The following is a 20,970-nucleotide window of genomic DNA, read 5'->3' on the forward strand; positions in this document are numbered from 1 at the left end:
CAGAAGAGAATATTGCGTCATGTCATCTGAGGTGTTAAGAAAATATTATATACCGTGAATTTCATTCGTCGGTTAAGTAGCAATTGGGTTGTGTTATTCGACCACATGGAAGATTTTACGCAAGATCAATTAAAACCGTAAAAATACAGCTCGTGCAAGAATGCAGAACGATCTGCCACAACTTCGAATTTTCAGTGAATGGACGTTGTTTGTTAGTCAGAAAACGCTTTTTTATGACAATTTTTGTTCAGCGATGAGGCCATTTCTGGTTGAATGGCTACGTTATTATAAGCAAAATTGCCGCATTTTCGAAGAGCAATGGAAATGCCTGAAGGAAACGCCCATGCATCCCGAAAAATGCACTGTTTGGTGTGGTTTGCTTTACGCTGGTGGAATCATTGGAGATATGTATTTTTTCAAAGCTGCTGTTGGACGCAACGTTACGGTGAATGGCGATCGCTATCGTTCGATGCTAACAAACTTTTTGTTGCCAAAAATGGAAGAACTGAACTTGGTTGACATGTGGTTTCAACAAGATGGCGCTACATGCCACACAGCTAGCGATTCTATGGCCATTTTGAGGGAAAACTTCGGAGAACAATTCAGCTCAAGAAATGGACCCGTAAGTTGGCCACCAAGAATACGATTTAACGCCTTTAGACTGATATTTTTGTGGGGCTACGTCAAGTCTAAAGCCTACAGAAATAAGCCAGCAACTATTCCAGCTTTGGAAGACAACATTTCCGAAGAAATTCGGGCTATTCCGGCCGAAATGCTCGAAAAAGTTGCCCAAAATTGGACTATATATGGAACCTAAGACGCTTCAACATTTAAATGAAATTATCTTCAAAAAGTAAATGTCATGAACCAATCTAACGTTTCAAATAAAGAACCGATGAGATTTTGCAAATTTTATGCGTTTTTTTTTAAAAAAAAGTTATCAAGCTCTTAAAAAATCACCCGATATATGATTTCTATTGGTTGGATTATAACTATTAGTTAATGAGATATAGCATTTTTATGAAGCAACTTGTGTTAGTTTTTAAAAAATGGATCATAAAGCATTTCGAGTGTTAATAAAGCATTGCTTTTTGGGGGAAAATACTGTTGAATTTGGGCTTAGGGAAGTCCACCGATGAAAAGATATTTGCTAAGCTTAAAGAGGCGAAAGCTCTGTGCAAAGTCGGTGCCTCGCAAGTTCATAATCCAACAAAAACAACGAATAACTGATTCTGAGAAGTGTTTGAGTGCTCTTTAATCGTAATAAAACCAAATTTTTGCGTCGGTGTGTGACAATAGAAACATAACTCCATCATTTCCCACTGAAGTCCAATCGACTGTCATTCTAGTGGACTGCACATGATGAACCGGTTCTCAGACGTGGAAAGACGAAAAAGTCGGCTGAAAAGGTTATGACATCAGTCTTTTGGGATGCACGTGGTATATTACATACTCAACGACTGATTACTGAGCCAGTTATAATCTTTTTTACTTCGTATTTGGTTGCAGTTCCTTTCTACTATTCCAAATACTTAGCAATAGTATTATTTTTGAGGAAGAATCTATTTATAATTGTACGCATATATTCAAATGATTCCTGCAAACATGAATTTTGAACAAATGCTTACTGTTTGAAATATAATTTTTGTATTTATGAGTTGTATTAAATTTTGACATAAAGAAATAAAAGGTATCCTACGTCCTTTCCCTGATTCTAAGCTACTTCTCCACCAATTTTCAGCCAAATCGGTTTAGCCGTTCTTAAGTTATAAATGGTGCAACTAACACAACTTTCTTTTTTATTATATATTAATATAGCTACCCATAGATTTATTGAATCACCCAATTTATTACTTAAGAACGAACAACTCTGTCCACATTATGAAAACTAAACTTTTCCACAGATGTCGCCTTTTACTTTGGCATCGTTTTGTTTATTGCACGTTTACGCCAATGTAAGGTTTGAATATTGGATACTGCGATGGTAGCGCAATCTATCGGATCCAATGTAAAACATTCCAAAATTAGCAGTTAATAACATATGAAAAATTAATTTAAAAAACATTTTCCAGTGGACCAAATTGTGAATCTAAACCATCCTCGAATCTCCTTAAACACACACAAAAAATTTCATCAAAATCGGTCCAGCCGTTTAGGAGCAGTTCAATTACAAACACACGGTCAGAAGATTTATATATATAAAGATATATCTTTTTGCTGCTGTTCCCATTCAGTAGACTGGGAAGGTACACTCAGTGAAAAAAAAAAAACCCACGCACTCTACAGAGTGGTTTTATATAGCGCAAAACTTAGATTCATATTATCCTAAGACAAACATTTTTCTTTGAGGGTCAACCACTTTTATTTAGTTTATGTTTCAAGCATTTTTATATAAAAAGCTTATAGTTTAACACTTATTTTATTGAAAAATATAAAAACGCACACATAACAAACCACCGAAGTAAATTTTGTTATGAATAATAATGTAATTTTTAAACAAGTTATTTACATATGTTATGTTTTATATGATATTTATTTAGCAATAGATTACATAACAATTCAATTTTGTATTCATATTTTGTATAAATAATCTCGGTTATTTATTTAGGCATGGATTCAAAAAAGCGTTCAAGATAATTGATATTAATTTCTTCATTCCGCACAGATTCAATAATGTTTTCCATTTCTTTTAGACTTTTTGGACGCTTTTCTCTTATCATTTTGCCCATCATTTTGCCAATATAATGCCAGCATTTCTCAATTGGATTGAGATCTGGACTGTTTCCTGGCCGAGTGAGAGACTCTATTCCATAAAAAACTTTTTGTTTTGAAACCTGTAAGTGTTTGTAACAAATTATTGAAAAATCTATTTCACTTTTGTATGCTTTGGGTGCCGCTTTGGCTCTATGACAAGGGGCTGAAAAATCCAGAAAATAAACTTTATCGGCGTGTTCGGACAACTGTTCAATAGTTGGCAAAACGCCTTCTCTCAAAATTCCAATTTATATTTCGGCATTCACAGATCCTTTTAGAATAATTAGCGGCCAATACCAAACTTGGTTACAGCCCCCCACACCATTAATAAGGCGAATACTTTACGGTAGGCCAGACACAGTTTTCCAAAAAAACGCTCCCCTTTCTTACGACGCTTTGTGGCATTTCCGTCGGGTTCAAACAAATTAAATTTGGACTTATCGGAAAAAATAACATTTCCCCAATCAGATGTAGTCCAAGTTTTGTGTAATTTTGCCCACTCTAGTCGCTGTTTCTTCATTCGTGTAATAAGAAGTGGCTTTTTGGCTGGACGTCGCTCTCGCAATCCAAGATTATTCAGCACATTTTGCATAGAACCTGTAGTTATTTTTACCCCAGTGGTTTCGTAAAATGTTGCATTGATTGTTCCAGCATGTTGAAAGCGATCACTATTGCACATCCGTTTAATTTGTCGTTCGTGACGAGGTTTTACTATTTTCGGACGTCCACTCCCCTTTTTTCGAGCCAATCAATTAAAATACGTATAATTTTTAATTATATTACGCACGCTTCAATCACTTATGCCTATTTCACGAGCTATTTGACATTTGGATAATTTATTTTACATAAAGCTACGATTTCTGCTTTCTTTTCTGTTGACACCACCATGTTCAACTTTACTTGTTTTCACATCTTATTCAAAAGAAAATACCGCAAATACTGTAATAAAATTGTGTAAATAAGGTAAAATAATGTAGTCACATGACAAAACAGCCAAATAAGGCAAATAGTGAATTTTGAGCAAATAATGACAGTTCAAAATAGGAATATTAGAAAATTTTCGACTGCGTGGGTTTTTTTCCGCCGAGTGTATGTATTTCCTTTATTAATTCGTTATGGCTTGTTTTCATTCTTTTACTTATTTTTTGTGAAAACAGGGAAAAATATATTCTTAATGGTAAAAACGAATATTAATATTTCAGCAATATGTTTTTGAATATGATAATATCTGTTATAATTTTCAATTATATAGGTAACTTTAACACTTTCCATAAAGTTCATAAAGTTCGATAATATATTGCCAATTTCTCTATGGGAAATGACTAATTGTAAAAACAACGAACTCTTTCTTTAAAATAATGTCTTTTGTGGTGGTACGTAATGAAATTTTACGATAACTGGAGTTTATTTAATTCTGATATCCACTACAACAAACCAATTTCACATACAGTTTTTCAGCTAATTTTTTCTTCAAGATATCGCTGATTGGTTTCATTTTAATGCAAGTGTTAACTCTGACGCTTGGGATAAAATCCCGTTGTTGAATAACTTAAATTTGTAAATAGAATTCCCTTCAAATTAATTGAAAAGTCAGGCCTTTCATATAGATGGCGTTACTACATGGCTCCATTATTTCACTCCGGCATCCAATTCGAGCGGACTACATACAATGAACCCCAACAGTCGGATGGCAGGGTATAGCCCTGCCTGTATATTGCGATGCGCATCGAATAATTTTTATTGACTATCTTGAAAAAGGAAGAATCATCAACAGCAACTACTAAAAGCGTTATTGGACGATTTGAAGAACGATATCAACGAAAAACGGCCGCATTTGAAGAAAAAAAGTGCTGTTTCCCCAAGACAGAGAACCGTGTTACAAATCAGTGAAATCGATGGGAAAAATGCATGAATTTAGCCACCGTATCTTTCGGATCTGATCCCCAGCGACTTTTTCCTGTTCTCAGATCCCAAAAGAATGCTCGCTGGGAAGAAATTTTCGTCGAATGAAGAGGTGATCGCCGAAACTGACGCCAAGGAAGAGCTATGTAAGTTCGAGTGTATCCGAATATTTTGTACTTTTGCAACTATTTTTACTATAATTATTATTTATTCAAAAATTAATTATTCAAAAGATATATTATCATAAAAGTAAGACAGTTTGCTGGAATCAGCTTTTAGATGCTGCAGATGTTCCTATTTCTGTTTGGTTATAGTTAAACTTTCCGGGTGAAAAAGATTAGGCTGATGAATTCCTAAAAGAACACGGGTCTAAACACTCGGAAATCCTCACTCACCTTGACTTCATACCGGATCACTTGGATCATGGAGTCGCTAAACCGAACTCTGGCGGCTGCTTCTTTACCCATATACCGGTGAGGGAGTTGTGGGTGGGAAAAAGCCGTTGGCGGAGATGGGCAACGAGCTGCTTCACGGATGGGCGAAGGTTGGTGAAGGAGTCTACTGTCAGAAGCTTTCTATCAACTCCAGTTTCAGATTGATTATTGCAGTGTCTTGTAGGCCGAGGTGGCAGCCATTAAGGTAGCAGTAGATTTACTGCTCCGGAGTGTAGCCTCCTTCGGAGAAGTGATCATCCACTCAGATAGAAGAGCGGCGATACTAGCCTTGAACTCATTAGCAGAGTGTCTAACCTAAAGCTAATGAGCTAGCAAGAAAAGGCACCCTAGAACCGCTGTCGGTAGAATGGAAGCGGATCGGTGCTCCCGTATCCTCTTGTGTTCTCCTATTGAATAGCTGTGCCTCGCGGAAGCTTGGCACAACTCTCCCTAGTTTTGCGGCTTTTAACGGGTCATTGTCCTATTAGCGTCCACGTAGTAAGGTGGGAGTTCTACCAAACGCCATCTGCAAAAGCTGTATGAAAGAAAATGAGATGGAAACAACTTAACACTTCTCGTTTGGGAGGTCAAAACTTAAACTTGGGAGCGCATATCTTCAGACATCTCACCGAGCTGGCGGGAAAGGAAATTAAACGCCTGTGGAAATTTTTATTGTCTACTAAGCGTTTTGCTAATTTATAGTTCGAACACAGGAGGTATTCTTTTCTATGGCCTCACAAAGGACTACAACGTGCGGTCTTTGATCAGCCATTTAGCCTAACCTAACCAAAGCACATTGAACATAACCAATAAAAATAAACGTAAACAAGAAATCAAGGCTAACTTTGACAACCAAATTGCTGACGTCAAAATTTATAGTAAATTACACAATAACAAAATTTTCATTCATGAACGCAAGCGCGCATTCAACTAGCAAAGTTGCTTCACTCATAAAAACAAACACCATTATATCTCCAGGAGCATGCCTTTGTCAACAAGCGTCTTTTCGTGACGATGGCAAAAGCTAAAAATCATAAACCCCGCAAACCCGCAAATTATAGAAAAAAGTGGCAAAGTGAAAACATAGCTCTTGTTGATTTAAAATATTTTACAATTGTAATATATGTATCTTCATAAATTTACAATTGTAAAATATTTTTCCGTGGCTCGCAAAAGTCTGCGTCGATATGTATGCAAGCTCATACATTAACATACAGTGCACTCGGAAAAACGTCAATGTTTAACAAATTGTTGACGTTTACGAATGTAAAATTTTTAAATAAAAAACATATCTGCTTTTAAAAGTTTTTATTAATTATAAACTAAAACCAAACATAAAAAAATTCAAAAGGAAACAAAAAAGGCATTCAACCTGACTAGAAATATAGAAGACCACTAGAACCAAAAGAATACACTTTAAATGAGGTCATATTTTTAATTATACATGCACACATATGCATTTAAAGAAAAAATCGGTTATTTTTTCTGCTTTTTTTCTTTCCAGTACTTGGAAGATAGCCTTCTCTCTTAAACGTCTTAATACATTTAAGTCATTTTGCTCAACATTCTTGCATCCTCATAATCCAGCAAAATATATTCACTCCACTCCTGAATGTATGATATTGTATAGTCAACCTAAAGAAAAAATTACCTGTTCATATTTTCTTTCAGTATGCTTAACGGAATATCTTCCTACGGATCTGTCACATTTTCCTTGAAATGCAAAACATTTTGCCAGCATTCTGTAGTAGTTTCGTTATTTTGATTGCGTTCTGATCAATTGGTTGGATAAGTGGGGTACCATTTGAAGAAAAAACAACTTTTTTACCATTTCACTTGGACGAGATGGAGCATTGTCGATTAGGAGGAGCGCTTTAACTGGCAAGTTCTTTTTTAAAAGAAAATCTGTTACCTAAAATTAGAAAATCTTAGCTACTGAAAATAATATTTTCTCTGCAGTACAAACAATTTTAACCTGCGGCATAAATGATTTGTGAAACTAAATGGCTGATGTTATCCACTTGGACTAGGACTTGGAAATTTTATAGAATTTAAGTTTATGACTTCCGAGTGCGTGAGTATAAAGAGTTTGACAGGGGTAATGCGGGGCATACTCTTGTAGAATCCAAAAAGGGATTCACCGATGCCAGAGCATATTCAAACACGGTGGGATTTCTCCAGAACTGAATAAGGAGAATGCATCAACTTCTTTGTAAAATATGGTCAGACGAAAGCGATGCCCAATCGATGACGATAAGTGTGTTCCATTGCCCGACCATGAAGAAGTTCGACCCCAGCAATTACCCGCCTGAAGAACAACAAACGGCGGGGGCTGATGGATTACCTCAACGAGCTATTAAACTATCGGCGTATTGCGAAGAAGATAAAGAGCCACCGTCTTTGTAAAATATGGAATGGACCTTAACGATGTGGCTTTAGATCTGGCAAATCAACAAAAAAGATATTCACCATCCGCCAAATCTTGGAAAAGACCCGTCCTCAACATCGACACACAGCACCTCTTCGTCGATTTCAAAGCTGCTTTCGACAGCACGAAAAGGAGCTGCCTTTATGCCGCGATGTCTGAATTTGGTATCCCCGCAAAACTAATACGCTGTGTAAACTGACGTTGAGCAACACGAAAAGCTCCGTCAGGATCGGGAAGGACCTCTCCGAGCCGTTCGATACCAAACGAGGTTTCAGACAAGGCGACTCCCTGTCGTGCGACTTCTTCAACCTGCTTCTGGAGAAAATAGTTCGAGCTGCAGAACTAAATAGAGAAGGTACCATCTTCTATGTATAAGAGTGTACAGCTGCTGGCGTATGCCGATGATATCGATATCATCGGCTTCAACACCCGCGCCGTTAGTTCTGCTTTCTCCAGGCTAGACAAGGAAGCACAGAAAATGGGTCTGGCAGTGAACGAGAACAAGACGAAATATCTCCTGTCATCAAGCAAACAGTTATCGCACTCGCGACTTGGCGGTTGTAGATAATTTCGTCTATTTAGGAACCAGTATTAACACCATCAACAATGTCAGCCTGGAAATCCAACGCAGGATTGCTCTTGCCAACAGGTGCTACTTCGGACTGAGTAGGCAATTGAAAAGTAAAGTCTTCTTTCGACGAACAATAGTCAAACTCTATAAGTCGCTCATAATTCGCGTCCTGCTATATGGTGCAGAGGCTTGGACGATGACAGCAACCGATGAGTCGACGTTGAGAGTTTTCGAGAGAAAGGTTCTGCGAAAGATTTATGGTCCTTTGCGCGTCGGCCACGGCGAATATCGCACTCGATGGAACGATGAGCTGTACGAGATATACGACGACATTGACATAGTTCAGCGAATTAAAAGACAGCGGCTACGCTGTCTAGGTCATGTTGTCCGGATGGACGAAAACATTCCAACTCTGAAAGTATTCGACGCAGTACCCGCCGGGGGAAGCGGAGGAAGAGAAAGACCTCCACTCCGTTGGAAGGACCAAGTGGAGAAGGACCTGGCTTCGCTTGGAATATCCAATTGGCGCCACGTAGCGAAAAGAAGAAACGACTGGCGCGCTGTTGTTAACTCGGCTATAATCGCGTAAGCGGTATCTACGCCAATTAAGAAGAAGAAGTGCCAAAGATACCTTCCTTACCCACCCTGGCGTTAAAGTCGCCAAGCACGGGGGCAGCTTTCATAGGTGCGCTCCAAGCGCTCATATAAGCATCTTTGGTACACTCGCCTCAGCCCTTGTAACGTTCATCGCATTTTTTGGACGGTGGTGATGTCAGCCTTTATTTTCACGAGGACATCAACTAGCTGAGCAGTGGCACGTTCCCAATTAAGGGACCGGACATTCCAGGTGCATGCCCTCAAATCGTAATCCTTATTTCGTATGGCATGGTCGTCATCAAAAGGGGGGTCCCTCATCTGAGGCTGTTTTTGACTGTTCATTGGAGGCAATTTTGACGTGACGGGTCTCAAACCCAGCGCATAACCCTGCGGAGGGGATGTTTCGCCTTCTCACTTTAGCTCGCCTTCAAACGGATGTTCTTAGGCTACTCAGAGGATACTTGGTCAAAGACCGGAAGTCGTGAGCTGCTTGAGCCACATATAAAAGAATTGTTTCTGGCCACTCTGTATGGCGATCAGAGAACTTTCCTCATTTGCTTGACCTTCTATACATGACTCCATCCTCCATTGAAATTTTCAAAATTAAAAAAAAAGTAACCCTGGTCGGTCACACATAGATCGGGGTGTTTTGTGTCGAATTTTTTTCTGCACTGGTGCTGTTGTGAACTTTCGGCGTTTTCCTTTAAAAAAGTAGAAAACCACGAAATGGATCTCCCTTTATAAGTATATAAGATATTAAACATGAATCCACCTTTGTCGAATAATGAATGTTGAATGCCTTTGCAACATTTTTTTAATATAACGTTTTGCCAATACCTGTAAGCTTTTCTCGTCTTTGATCCGCGATGGAAATTTTTCGGTTACACGGGAGCTTAGAAATATGGGTGGGTTTTATATCTACTATTTAATCTTGAACTTGACATATGATATGCACCGAAGGCATACTATTCAAATCAACTTAACTTTCAGGTAGTTGATGAGTTTAAGTAATACAAAAAAAAAAAAACATATCGGCGGAAATAAGCCACAAGCCTTTGAAAGAAATTAAAGAAATTTTGAAGTGGTATAGTATATCCACGAAAAAAAAAAAAAAAAAATTATTTGCACCGGATTGGGGAGTTGATGATTATGGAAATAAAAATGTAGTTAAAAAGTATGGAACATTCTTTAAACATATAAAAATAAGTTCAATTCCGTATTTTGTCTATATAATAAGTTATTTTTCAATTCTATTAATTTTCCTCCGTTTTTCCTCTAACAATCCCATAAGTTAACTTCTGAGCTATATTTTTTACGATTGCTGTGAAAAAATTCATCCGCAAAAGTTAAACACTTAATAATCGAGTCAAAAAAAAAAACAATGCCAGATGTCCAAAATACTTCGCTTTATCGGAAAATTTGAAAAATAATCTCCTGTTCTAGTTATACTAACGTTATGTGCTAAAAGCTAGAAAAATGAAAAATTTTTACAAATGAAAATTAAATTTTTAAATTTTTCGCGATGAGTCCGAAATAAAATTTATTTGTTATAATTTATTCCATTTAATACAGAATAGGAATAATACACCTTTTGTTATTTGGGTGAGCAGTAAGTAAAACTAATATTTTTGGTGGATTAACAGATCTATTTACTAATACATACTTAAGTTGTGCTTAAGGTAAAACAAGAAAATAGTGTTTTACAGTTCATACTTAAGTTATGCTTAAGTACTGAAATTGGGAGACTTAAGCAGTGTTGATTTTTGTTTTCAATTGTTTTGAATTTTCAGTTATTTGTCAAAAGAAGAATTATAAGAAATAAGAAGTTATTTTTTGTGAAAAAATATGAAATCGGATTGGGATTTCCACCAGTTCCAATAGGTGCTCCGACTCGCTAGGAGTGAAATTCGGGGTTTTTTTCCATTTTCGATATAACTTTCCTCGCAAATTTATGTATTGTCTGTTATAATTTAAATATTTCAAACATATTTTATGGATGACATTTGTAAAACATATGTTGCCCATAACGTTGCCTATATCATAATAAATTTTTTTAGAAATTAAGCATTGACTGTGAAACGTAAACGACTACTCAGTCCGCAACAATGCTTAGCTAAGATTTAATTTGGTCACAACTTTAGTATGGACTTTGAAACCGGGCATTAATGAACTTGAAATTGATCATGTGATCTCTAAATTGTCTTCATTAAGAGAATTTTTCGGCGCTTTGAATTTGACTTTTCAGAAAGATAAATCTTGCACAAATTTCCTAAATGTGATGGGAGATACCCCTAAAAGAATGAATTTCTCTTTTCAAAAGATTTGTTGTATGTATATGTATAAGAATATAACATACATATGTACGTATAACATATGTATGTATGTATATGGAATCAAGTAGCAAAGTATTAGGAAGCACGATGCCTATAAGAATATCGACATATTGGTTGGCATCCATTCGTTCGGCAACTCTTACGCACTCTCTTACCCCCTCTATCCTCATACACCCCCACATCATTGCATTACCGCCTCCAAACTTGACCCTTGGTTGAACAATACGACTAGTCAGAGGTTCTCGTGGTTTCCTCCAAATCCATTGACGCCCATCTTTTCCCAGACGGTTTATTTTTGTCTCGGTGGACCACATGACTCGCATCCAGTCATTTTGGATGTAGGTTTTATATTTTTTTGCAAATTGGACCCTCAATTTACGGTGTCGTTTTGTCAAGATTGGTTTTTTTACTTTCGCACGTCCGTGGAACCCATTTTTCCGCAATTTCTTCCTTATAGCTTCACTTGTTACATTTACTCCATCCGTATGGGAGAGATCACGTCTGATTTGGCTCGCACTCATGCGCACCAAACTTTATCTGCCTAACAATGCGCTTTTCCAGGGTGGCATTCAAAATTGTCTTTCGCCCAGGAGCGTTTTTATACTCTCGCAACAATGTTGCTAAGGACAGTATTATAGTTTTGTTCACATAACGGTTGTTTGTAAGTCCTAAAACTAAAAGAGTCAGATATAGGGTTATATATACCAAAGTGATCAGGGTGACGAGTAGAGTCGAAATCCGGATGTCTGTCTGTCCGTCCGTCCGTGCAAGCTGTAACTTGAGTAAAAATTGAGATATCATGATGAAACTTGGTACACGTATTTCTTGGTAAGAAGGTTGAGCTCGAAGATGGGCAAAATCGGCCCACTGCTAAACGCCCACAAAATGGCGGAAACCGAAAACTTATAAAGTGTCATAACTAAGCCATAAATAAAGATATTAAAGTGAAATTTGGCACAAAGGGGAGTGGCATATTTGGACGCAATTTTTTTGGAAAAGTGGGCGTGGCCCCGCCCCCTACTAAGCTTTTTGTACATATCTCGGAAACTACTATAGCTATGTCAAACAAACTCTACAGAGTCGTTTTCTTCAGGCATTTCCATATACAGTTGAAAAATGGAAGAAATCGGATAATACCACGCCCACCGCCCATACAAAGGTTATGTTGAAAATCGCTAAAAGTGCCTTAACCGACTAACAAAAAAATTCAGAAACACTAAATTTTACGGAAGAAATTGCAGGAAGCTGCATCCAGCCTTTTTTAAAAATTGAAAATGGGCGTGGCCTCGCCCACTTATGGACCAAAAACCATATCTCAGGAACTACTAGACCGATTTCAATGAAATTCGGTATATAATATTTTCTTAACACCCTGATGACATGTACGAAATATGGGTGAAATCGGCTCACAACCACGCCTTCTTCCAATATAACGCTATTTTGAATTCCATCTGATGCCTTTTCTGTATAATACGAGTATATACATTAGGAACCAATGATGATAGCGGAATAAAACTTTACAAAAATACGGTATTTGAAAAATATGTAAATGACGTATAATGAAATCTCGATTATCACTTTATTGTGCGAGAGTATAAAATGTTCGGTGACACCCGAACTTAGCCCTTCCTTACTTGTTTACACATGCAATTTCTCTATGCGTTGTGTTTAAATGAATAAGCCTTTTGATTTCGTCCATTTTTGTTACCAGTGGCGGATCCACGGGGGGTTTTGGTGTTAAAACACCCCCTAAACTCATAGAAAAATATATGTTTGTTGATATGGGTTTGGAATGAGGTTATTGATCAAAAAATCACATCAAATTATAAGCAATTATAATAAGTTACAAGATTTTTATTGTTATTCATATAATTCGAACTTTATCTACATGTGTACAAGCAGTATCGCTGAAGCTCAGTGATTAATTGAGGATTACACGGGATCTCACATTCCATGTTATATTTTCCTTGGTTTTTGAAAGAATTCATCTAGTATTTCATCAACTGACAGATCAATATCCCTATGCAAATTCATTGATGCTAGACCATTAAGCCTACCTTGACCTGTCGTATTTCCTAAATAGGTTTTAATTCTCTTTAAACTTGAAAAACTTCTTTCCGGTGATGCTATTGAAACAGGCAATAACGCCAATATGCGTAAAATCTTGAAAACATTCCCAAAAGACGTTTTGTTCACTGCTCCTAAAGCTTCGAGAGCATTCCGAAAATGCTTGCCTGAAGTTCGCTGTTTCCATATTTTCACCTCCGCAAGAAAGTTTTGTTCTGAACAGTTGATCATAAAAAGAAAATAATAGGTTGTCAAAAAAGTCTTGCGGTATTTTCGCTAGTTGGCGCTGAAAGCGCGTAGTTCTAGTTTTATTCGTCGCATCGGGTCATGCTATACCTTTTTGGGAAGCTCATTTCACGCGCTAACACGTGTTTGATTGATTGTCGTTTCTTTTAAGTCGTTCGTGAGTTATAGCGTCGTAAACATGGAGCAAAATAAAGAGAAAATACGGCATATTTTACATTACTACTACGATAAAGGCAAAAATGCATCCCAAGCCGCCAATAAAATTTGTGCAGTTTATGGACCCGATACAGTTTCCATTTCCAGCGCACAACGATGGTTTCAACGTTTTCGTTCTGGTGTAGAGGTGGTCGAAGATGCGCCACGCTCCGGAAGGCCTGTCGTCGAAAATTGCGAATTGGTCGAAAGAGATCAAATCATCAAAAATTCATTTCAATTTCAATAAAAAAAAAATTCAATAAAAATACCGCAAGACTTTTTTGACAACCCATTATTTCTCGAGCTTTTTTTCGTAAAAACATGAACTTATCCCTTTTACTCAAAAGTTTATGTAAATAAAAAAGAACAAAATATAATGTTTTTGGAAAAATATGTGATCAAATAGTTGACACACTGTATGTATGTATTAGGAAGCACGGTGGCTATAATACTCAAGTAATAACAAATTTTAAAATTAATGCATTTTTTCATTTTCTCATTAACATTGAAATTAGCAAAGCAAATTATATGCTCTTAATTTTACCAATGTTTTTTATATTACAATAAATAACAACTTAACTACCAGGACAAACATCATGTTTGCATGTGTTTTAAATTGAAGTGTCAAAACTTTGGATTGCACTGTAGAATGTAAAATTGGTTTACACCATGCAATATTTTTGGGGCGAAAAACACAACACAGAAAAATAGTGATTATGGTATATTCCATTCTTGGGAGAGAAATTGTTTGGATTCAAGGCAATTGTTTGAAATTTTTGTTCTCAACTGCCAAATATTGGACATCTGAACTAATAATTGCAAGAGTCTGTCAAAACGCGCTTTGATTTTGGCCATTTTATATTAAAAATATTATATTATACTCAGCAAAATAAGGGAATCAATGAATTTTATTCCGTAATAGTATTAACTGTTGTTTCATAACATTTGCCAATTAAAACTAGTTTGTGAATCACATTTTTTTATACTACAGACAGCTACCATAAATTCGATTTTTGAATGCAATAACGACGTTCACGTTTATCTGAAAAGCGGTTTAAAAATGAGACGTTATTGTGACTGCCATTTTACTAGTCGCTGTCACAATTCATATTCATGATATAAAAATTCTGCTTCCTTGCAGAGCTTTGTTTTTTTCACTCAGAAAGTTTTTGAAGTCAGAGGTACACAAACAATTGTCACCTACTTTCACATCCTCCATCTAAAGCAGTAACATACAAGTACTTAACACGCAGTAGGTTCTTTTTTAGCATAATCTTCGTTGCTAGAGACGGATGTACTCAAAAAATGCCTAAGGGTGCAACACTTCAGTTGATGCGTTTAGATTCATTCTATCCTTTGGCTGCTCTTTATTTGTTCATTTGATTGCGCCTGTGCTTAAGGGACGCGCCCGATGTGAGTTGATAAGCTTGCTTAGTCTTTTATTGAATATGGTGAAGTGCGGTTATAACACAGTTATTTAAGGATATTAACATATATTTCTTGAAATATATATAGAAATTTTGCTATAAAGTAGTGGCAACTCAAAATAAAACAGATTCCATTATGATATTCAATAATCATATTTAATTATGTGTATTATGAAGAAGAAGGAAAGCAGTTATAATGGTCAAAATCGATTTGAACTTCCAAAGTACATAGTTATACATAACAAAGTGAATCGTTCGTCGGCCGCTTAAATCATAAACCAGAACAATATTTACATATATACCTAACTTCTACATATGCATGCATATATTAACAAAGTAATGTTTGGCGAATAAAAATTATGTAAATTTATCGGTGTGAAAATTTTGTTTACAGTGTTTTTTGCCTTTAATAATTATTTAACAAGAACAATGAAAAATGAATGACTACGTAATACTAGTGTAGTGTATGTATGTATATATGTATGTACATATATGTACAAGAAAATATGTATGCACTAGATCACACATACATATGTAAGTTCTCAATTTCTACACTACTACCATATTTTAACGACCAGTCAATTAGTGAAAAAATAAAATAATATACATACATAAATACAAGGACTTTCTGCTGTTTAAAAACATAATTTAAAGTATACTAATGTACATACATACATATAGTATATTCATAGTTTTTGTGTACATAATCGGAAGTGCATTTTTTCGTGTGGGTCACATAAGCAAAAATGGAGTATTTTATATCTAACGAAGATAATCTACTTGATATATGTACATACATTTTCTCAATCTATGTATATGTACTACATAAATGAAGAGCATAGATGCTGAAGCATATATAAGTTGTTGTATGTGTATGAGTACATATGACCGTATTTATGAAGCACGTGATGTGAAAAGATACACAGTAAAGTGTGTATTTGAGTATTATATAAATAACATCTCACAGTTAACCGTTTCCAACCAAGGTTGATAACCATTATCAAAAGTGTGCAATACAAACTGAATGTTTCGGTGTTACTTATTTTTAACTTTGGATGATTGGGGAGTGCAGGTAATGAATAAATGTTTCTCTAAGCGGATGAAAAGAAAAAAATTATAAAAAGAATAAGAGCATAAAACGTTTACGGTGGATTCTTTTTTATTTATTTTAATTATGGGACGTGCAACATAATAAGAAATTAAAAATCAGTAGTTACACACATTAATCGAAAGGACGCGATTGGAATTTGCCAGGTTGCATATTGGTTTTCCTCTTTCTTTTTGGAATTCTGCAGTTTGGAGCGTCAAATATAAATCAAATTTACATGGGCCTGATTGAAGAACTTATGTGCCCCCAAAATAAATAATTGGACCCAAAGTATACAAGCAAGACGGTTAAGTTCGGCGGGCGAAGTGTTATGGTGTGGCGTTGCTTTACGAAGCATAGTGTTGATCCTATAGTGCAGATTACAGGCAAGCTAGTTCATCTCGTATCGTTTTTGGAAGACTTACCGTTATCTGTATACACCTCGGCAGTTTTCCAACAGGACAATATGCCCTGCCATAAGTCAGGGTCTCTGATTCAGTGGCTTTAAAATCAGGCAATTCCAATGCTGAATTGGCCTGCCTTATGCTTCTATTATGTTTTTTTTTTTTTTTATAATTACTAATTTGTTTTCCTTGAACATTATTTAGTAAATGTTGCTGTATACCTATACTTCAATTCCTCCCGATATTTTTCTTTTTTTCTTTAATTTTCTGTTAATCTTAGTGCACATGGGAGGGTTTTTTTTTATGGATACGCCAAAGGTGGGTGTAAATCTTCAAAAGATATTGTTGGCCCGTACCAACAATTATGCCCGATTCGCATACGTGCTAAAGCACCACCTTGTCCACAAACCTGTGTTTCCCTGCGGAACTACCTGTAGGCTTTCCTTCGCAGGGCAGGTATTGTTTATGTATATAACAGCTCCTTTACATTTATTTTCTTATGGTGTCATAGGTTTGCAGCATCTCGGGACTGCACTCTCGGTCCTACAGCGATTTCGTCTTCTCGAACCCTTTGCATAATATACGCTATTATCCCACATACAATATCCCATGCTAGATGGGAAGTTAGCATAAAACTTACTACGTCCCTTGAACGTATGGGTAGGGGCTTTCCTAGTTTATCGGAAAGTATTTGCCTTTCGTTTTGGAAGCGGACACATTCCACCAGTACGTGGTCTGCTGTTTCAATATAATTTTCGCAGTGCATGCAGAGAGGAGATTCCACATGCTTGAATTTATGCAGATAGCTTCTGAAGCAGCCGTGGCCAGATAGAAACTGCGTAAGGTAGTAGTTCACCTTCCCATGATCCCGCGTAACCCATTCTCTAATATTGGGTATCAGAGAGTGGGTCCACCTTCCCTTCGTTGAGTTGTTCCATCTCTCCTGCCATTTCCGGAGGCATTTCTCGTCGATTTTTATCAGTTCTTGTCTACATTGGTTGGGTGATATGTTAGCCCTCATATCTCGGACTGATGAGCAACGCTCAGCTGCTATGTCTATGGGGAGTCTTCCCGATATAACATGGATTGCATCATCCGATACTGTTCTGAATGCACAGCAAGTTCTCAGTGACGCCAGTCTGTGTACCGAAGCAACTCCTCTCATATACGAGCTATGTCTAATAGCAGGTATGGGAGGGTGTGCTAATTAGTGTGCCATCCCTGTATAATAACTCCACGATTACCCTCCTCCCGCCCAACCTCTGCAGACGTGTGAAATTAGACCGGTCATGAAAGGCAAGATAATTTTTTAAGCGCCGAGATCAATATACATACATACATATATAATATAGTCTTTTTAATTTCAAAAATGGAGTCAGATAAATCAAATGTGCAGGAATAAGTATTAAAATCTTAATATGGGATGATATGATGGGACGGAATGGTTCGATTAGTTCAAAATATATTAAATTTAACTTTAGATAGGTGAAAAGAATTGCAAACTATTCCATTCAGGATGTTTACTAAGAATATAATGCCCAGCATTTCAACACAACTAGTAAGTGTAGGTAGTTTGATATGTTTTAAACGACTAGTGGATAAAGGTAGACTTAACTTAGAATCTCATCGGAAATGCTTTAAGACAACAGGTAAAAAATATTTCATATGTTAAAATGATTTCAAGTTGAGAATATAAATCATATACCCGACTTTGATAGTTGACTGGATCGGGTAGACATATCGTTTTTTATTTTAAAAATAACTTGAAATGCTGCCAAAATAACTTATGATCGAATATTCTTTACGCCATACAAGCTCACAAATAAAAGTTTGCAACACTAAACAAGTAAGGAAGGTTCTGGTGTAACCGAAAATTTTATTCTCTTGCAACTTGTAAGGATAAAAGCCGGGGGAAGGTATTTGAAGGTGTTGGAAAAAATCATATTGAACAACTATTATACTCTTTAGCAACATGTTGCAAGAGAATAAAAATGTTGCGAAAGAATTCAACATTCATTATTCGACGAAAATTACATTAAAATCATTCCCAAACTTAAGGGGCTATACCAGTGTGACACTTTCAAAAAAAATTTGTTTTTGCTTTTTCGATAGTTTATAATGGGTTGTCAAAAAAGTCTTGCGGTATTTTTATTGAATTTTTTTTTTATTGAAATTGAAATGAATTTTTGATGACTCATGCCCAGCTCTTGACCGATGCTACGTCTGCTACTATCCCGGTCTCTTTCGACCAATTCAGCGATTTTATCGCAATTTTCGACGACAGGCCTTCCGGTGCGTGGCGCATCTTCGACCACCTCTACACCAGAACGAAAACGTTGAAACCATCGTTTGCGGTGGAAATGGAAACTGTATCGGGTCCATAAATGCACAAATTTTATTGGCGGCTTGAGATGCATTTTTGCCTTTATCGTAGTAATACTGTAAAATATGCCGTATTTTCTCTTTATTTTGCTCCATGTTTACGACGCTATAACTCACGAACGACTTAAAAGAAACGACAATCAATCAAACACGTGTTAGCGCGTGAAATGAGCTTTCCAAAAAGGTATAGCATGACCCGATGCGACGAATAAAACTAGAACTACGCGCTTTCAGCGCCAACTAGCGAAAATTCAAAAATATCCTGTGAAAACGGCAAGGTCGTATCTTGAATAGTTTTTGAATGGAAGCGTTCTAAAAAGCGACCGCTCAGAGGTGCAAACATATATGTATGTATGTATGTACATATGTATGTATAAGTGAAACTTTAAACGCGTTTTTCTCGAAACGACATTTTTCAAAATTGTTGACATCATAACTCAACGAGAAATTGACCGTTCGACTTCAAATTAAAACTGGGTATATGATATTATTGATTGGTTGAAAATTGTAAATTTGGCATTAAAAAAACGACCATTTTTTTTGTAAAAAACGATTTTTTTTTCAAAATTACGCCATTTTCTTAATTTTTAATATTTTTCAAAGATCGTAGTTCATTGTATAGAAAATATATTTAAGTTTAATAAACATTTTGAATTTTTTTGTTTCTGCTACTCATTCGACCGGAATCATGTCAGCAGTTGAGGCACTTTTTTTTCGGCACTTCTGCAGACAGCACATAACTACGTTATTTTTCAATATTTTTGTAAAAAAAAAAAATTTAATATAGCTAAAAATACTTTATTACGTCCATAGAACGTCGAAACATTCAATCTATTACTTTCTTTTAAAAAAATTCACGAAAATCGCCTAATTTTTCATGCGTCACACTGGTATAGCCCCTTAAATCGAAGATACTATACGAGTATAACACTTAGAAATCATATCACCCCTATTGTAAAATTCGGTATTTAGTGGGATGCGGTTTTCAATACATAGCAACTGCAATGAATTACACCGGTCAGCAAAAAAAAATATTTTTTTTTGGGTTTCTGTTCTCATGCTTTGATTCTGATTCTAGACATTGAAAAACACTTAAATATTAATCTTTAGTTCTTTAAGTTTGCTTTTGGCTGATCTACATCGATAAGTATATTTGGGGTTTAATACGAAAATAAAAAAGATGCACTTTTAGACAGTAATTTCTTGTTATTTTACATTTATATATTATTGTTTATCACATATCTTGAATAAAAACAACTCTTGTATCTAAAAAAAAGTTTTCTAATTATAATTTACAGTGAAATTGTAGAAAAAATATAAAAATCAGTCATTTCTGTTTAAAAATCGAAAAATTGCTCTAATTTCTACGAAAGCAAACTTTAACCGGAAAAAAAAAATTTTCCTTATTTTTGTCATAGGAGAAACTAAAATTTAACATGTAGATGTCAGAACCCAAAAATCGTGTTGACCTGTGTTATATATGTACATAATTGAGTTTTACTAAAAAATGTATTTTTTTAACGTTATGAACTATTAAAACGGGTTCTAGTAATATTACAAATTTTCATTACTTCATGAACTTTTATTAATTTATGGACTTTTATTCGTTTTTTTCTGTATTCATGGAAAACCGCCACTTTTAAATACGTATTCATAATTGCAAGCCTATATTTACAGGAAAATGTTATTCCGAGATTATAATGAAAGTTGTAAGCTTACATTTACTTTCAGTTTCATCACATACATATGTACATATGCATGTATCTTCTACTTGAACCAGGGCCAAAGGACATTTCTGTGATATAAAATCATGATTTTCTATTAGATGAAATGTGGCTTGTGCCATTCCTGACGCAGACTAGTACATATTTTAAATATACATACATACATGCATATAAAAAACATATTTTATTGTATTGTATTGCATGGTATGGACTAACAAGTACATAAACACTTGTCCGCTTCGCGTCATTTCTTACGATTAATGAGGAGGTGTGAAAACTGTCAACAGCATTGCGCTATCAATTCATACTTAATTCATTTAATACCAACTGCTTATAAAAAACATTGAGTAAACATTCTCGGACGTGTAATTTTAACATATGTACATACATACTATACGTACTTACGATTTATACTTAAA

At 35.8% G+C, this 20,970-nt stretch overlaps 2 protein-coding genes across 7 annotated transcripts in view; one reads left to right on the forward strand and one right to left on the reverse strand.

Annotated features, from left to right (window-relative positions):
• LOC126759475 (myosin regulatory light chain sqh) overlaps positions 1 to 20,970 on the reverse strand; it is a 135,024-nt gene that overhangs the window by 14,086 nt on the left and 99,968 nt on the right. The window lies entirely within an intron of this gene.
• Positions 14,575 to 20,970, forward strand: part of LOC126759391 (uncharacterized) — a 49,956-nt gene continuing 43,560 nt past the window's right edge. For 3 of the 6 annotated variants that reach the window (XM_050474148.1, XM_050474152.1, XM_050474153.1), the window contains exon 1: positions 14,963 to 15,488. The gene's annotated coding sequence lies outside the window, so the exon portion shown is untranslated. The other 3 variants (XM_050474149.1, XM_050474151.1, XM_050474150.1) reach the window with 3 other exon arrangements.

The sequence above is a fragment of the Bactrocera neohumeralis genome, chromosome 5 (assembly GCF_024586455.1).
Source record: "Bactrocera neohumeralis isolate Rockhampton chromosome 5, APGP_CSIRO_Bneo_wtdbg2-racon-allhic-juicebox.fasta_v2, whole genome shotgun sequence".
Taxonomy (NCBI): Eukaryota; Metazoa; Arthropoda; class Insecta; order Diptera; family Tephritidae; genus Bactrocera; species Bactrocera neohumeralis.